The following is a 4,214-nucleotide window of genomic DNA, read 5'->3' on the forward strand; positions in this document are numbered from 1 at the left end:
TTATTAAGCATTAAAATATTGATTTATTGTGATTAACAACAGAGCAATAAAGAAGCTGTTTACAGGAGCTCTTGTGAAGCGATCCTCGCTCTCTCTGCAGCCTTGGTAGTTTTGGATATGCGTGTTTGTCTGTGCATAGTAGAGGTCTGTGAAGGTTTATTGTTTATGACTATGCACTTGCTAAAATGACGATTCCTTTTTGCGTGGGTTCATTTCTGCACTGCTCTCATTAACAACAGGTGGGCAGCTCTGCAGGATTTGGCCATTTGGTCTTTGCAAATGGAAATAATGCACAGGTTTATTAGCATATCGAGCAGTGAAGTGAGACCCAACAACAAGCGGTCACTCGAGACAGATGTTAATGCCAGGACACGAGACCTGCTGAAGACTGCAGTATGTCTTTAAAGCAGGCAGCAGCCTGAGCGCGCAGAGCAGTAAAACGAGCAGCAAGTTTTATTCTTAATTTCGGGCAGTGGAAATACGGGTTTGCATTAAATATTTAACATGTTGGTTTAGAATCAGATGTTTATAAATGTGTAAATGTGCTGTGTTGTTAGTGTTTAGTTTTAGGAACATTTTTGTGTTTTGGCAGATTTTATCTTTATTTTGAGGGTTAAACAGGATTTATAATAGAAGATGATGTCCACAGCGGTGTGCTCTTTTTCTGCTAAAAGGTTGGGCATTATTAAATCAAAGGGGTCCGGCACAGGAAAGCTAACAAACCAGGCTCTTCTCATAAAGAAGTACCAGCTGAGACAAGCTGAGTAAAGACCCCCGACTCCGAGAGACACCTTATGCATGATAGCATTCGGTACTGCGGCATGAAAAACCACACCAGGGCCTACCCAGAGATCTCTTGCCACAGTTAAGGTCCGACAAGGACTCGCATGTCTTGCAGTGAAACCGAGCTGCAACCTGCAGGACTGAAAACTGCAGCCGACACTGAAAACTGCAGTTCTTCTGACGTCCAGCAGAGGCTCCAGCAGTGAGTCAGTCCCCGCAGACTCCCATGTTAAAATGTCAGACAGCAACTCACCTTTTTAAATTAGTAGTGAGCCTTAAAGTTTGCATTTTAAGGTGTGGCCTCTTTAACTGACAGGTGGGAGGAGGTGGCTGTAGCTGCACTGAGCCCCTGTACTGCTTGTGCTGTTAGAGCCTTTTTAAAGCCATTATCTGACCCATAATGTGTTTGCTGTGAGCTTCAACAGACTGTCAGAGGAGTCTGAGTCAGAGTTTCTTGCATAGTGAAATTTAAGGATTTTGATTTGATGCAGCAAAAACGCTAATTAGGCTAGAAAATAAGAGTTTAATAGCAGTGGGTGACATAATCCTTTATAAGGCACGAGTCTTTATTAACACAGACATGCACATGCACAGTTGGTACTCACTTCTCACCTGGAGACTAACGGCTTTTTATTTTATGATTAAGACTTTTTTTAAATCAAATAAATATCCTCACAAGTTCCTTAAGAGAGAGAGAGCGTGTGTGTGTGTGTGTGTGTGTGTGTGAGACAGAGACCGATAATAATGAGGAGGCCCTGTGCATGCTGCCGTCACACCTTGAGACTCACCACAGTTTCAGACAGTCATCAATAAGCCATTTTTCTCACCTCCAGTGTCGTTTGTCTGGACGTCAGAAACCAATAGGAATCCATTATATTGAGCACCACCCTGATTTCAGTTGGACAGTCGCCTCTGACAGTGACCAATTGAGCTCTGAGATACAGTCTCTGCGGTCCAATACAGTTCAAGGAGAACGGAGGGAGATCAGGATTCTAGATCACTAATAAACTCTTTAGCGGATCCTCTTCTGCATCCTCCCCGTGGAGTCTCTCTCGTACCTACTTTATACTTTATATCAAGATAAGTGTGACATTTAGTCTCTCTGTAGTTCCATGCTACTGATGGTGCTGTTCACAGGGTACCCCATCAAAACTACGGAGAGACTTTCTGGATATGTGTCGTTATGCCCGTTTCAGTCTGTCTTCCAGTGTGGCTGGTTTTATTTAGAAACGTAAATAATTTGGCCTAATGTTATTTCCCCCTCACCATAAGTGTGAATCATCCAGATCCCAAAGGTTTTTTCAGGACTGGGCTTCTCTTTACCTTTTCTGCAGAGTCACCTGTCAGAACCAGCTGTGAGGAGGGTTAGGCGACTTGCTCCATCGTCCAATCATCTGATCGTTCCCCTGTGCCATCGCCAATGACTGATGGCATCACCGCTGGGTGGCAGAGAAGGCTAACGCGCCACCATTATGGCAGCGCTGTCCACCTTCTTTAATGCAGAATGTGGTTCCAACGCAAAAGAAATAATGGTTTTAGGTCAGAGCATTCATTGGCTCTTTATTTTGGTAAAACTTTGACCTATAATTCTACTATATTCTACTCAAATTCATAATTCTGAGTGTCAGTTTTGTGTGGAGGTACGACATAAAAGTAGAGCAAAGAAGATTCAGTTTATTATGAACCTCAAAATAATGATGTCAAAATCTGCGTTGATTAGAGAAGTGTCCTCAGTAACTTTGACATCACTGTCCATCAGCACAACCCGAGTCATGAGGAACTCGCATCTCGATTTCTCTAGTCCTGATGGACCATCGTTGCCACGACAACAAAAACTAGGAGGTCGGTTTGTGGTTCGGGTGAATCGGGTGTCAGCCTCTCTTTGGTTTGTAAAAAGGCAAAAGGCCCAACGTCCGACGTTTGTGGATACAGACTGTAGAAGTTATGGTACAGTTGTGTTTAACACATAGTCGAAAAAACAAAAGGCAAAACCAGCGTCCTCGAGAAGTAATCGTACAGAGAACTCGTGGAGGAAGATCTAAGATACACTGGAAAGCAACGTGGAACGACTCAACCAAGGACAACAGGAGACTGAGGCAATAAATATCAAACGTAATGCAGCTAGAGGAAACGGGCGGGGAATACAGAGGGAACAAATCAGAACAGGAAACAACCGAATGCCAAAATAAAACAGGAAGTAACTAAACGATACAACAGAATCAATCAAATTCACACACCTAAGTCTGCTCCCTGTGACCTATGACCTCAGTGAACACTCTCCTGAAGCGTTTATGGTCTCAGCTGCTGATTTCAAGCCTCATTGAAGACAGGCCGAGGTCTATTTTGCAGTAACGTCATTAAATACTTGATCTAAGTTTGTGTAGCATCCAAAGAAAGAGGTTTTAAAAGGTTTAACACACATTTATCGCACTTACAGTAACACAATGATAATGATTTCTCCACTCAACCTCATCATCACTCCATCTGCCGCTCTGTTGCTCCTCTCCGCTCTATGAACAGAAACCAAGCAAAAGACTAGCGTGGCCGTGAAGGTCCTCGGTAAAAGTAAGCAGCCAGACCGTCCATGTCCTGTTGGTAAATGTCAGACAGCACAGAGACGCATAAAATAAGGAATCGAAAATAGCGCAGACATTTTTCTCAGAATGTGTCACATTTTTCTGTTGAGTTGTTGTCGTCCCGTCTTTTTCATCATAGCTGTGTTTGGATCCTGGAATATGAACATTTTCATTATTATTTTGGTTATTAGCGCAACCTGCGGCTGACTTTGGAAACCTGGTTTTCCAGAGTCAGCACAACATGTTTTTCCATCAGCATTAAAATCTGAAATATTTTAATTACACTTAAAAAACAAATACTGACTAATTTTGCTTTATAATACAACTAAACAGACGACAGCACATTTTGTTAAACTTGTGGCTTGGTCATTAAAAACACACTGAAATATTTATAAAACTACTCCAACAGCTGCAGTTTCTCACTACATGTAAAAACCAAAGGGTAGCTCAGCAACAAGCTTGCCACACTCATTCTGTTATTCCATTAAGCTGCACAGTTCAGCTGCCCTAAAAAACCAATATCACCACAGGAAACTGACACGAACAGAAATAAAATACCTCCAACAGGATATAATCTGCATATAATCGACGTAAAAGTGTTAAAACACACAAAATCTTTGATCTGAGCTTTAATTTTACTGCCCTGCGGGCGACACAGGTCACATGATGCAGACATGACATGTGGTCAGGATAAAATCATCACGTGACTGCAGGGACTTACACTCTGCAGTCACTATTTGTTTCCTGGCTGCTGAAAAATGTTTCATGTATGAAGCTGAGAGACTTCACCTGGTTGCACAGATGTGTCAGATGGCTCAACAAAGCTGAAAACAGACCTCCCACAGGAGAGGTGCA

The sequence above is a fragment of the Perissodus microlepis genome, chromosome 5 (assembly GCF_051167445.1).
Source record: "Perissodus microlepis isolate ML-2025 ecotype Zambia chromosome 5, ASM5116744v1, whole genome shotgun sequence".
NCBI lineage: Eukaryota > Metazoa > Chordata > Actinopteri > Cichliformes > Cichlidae > Perissodus > Perissodus microlepis.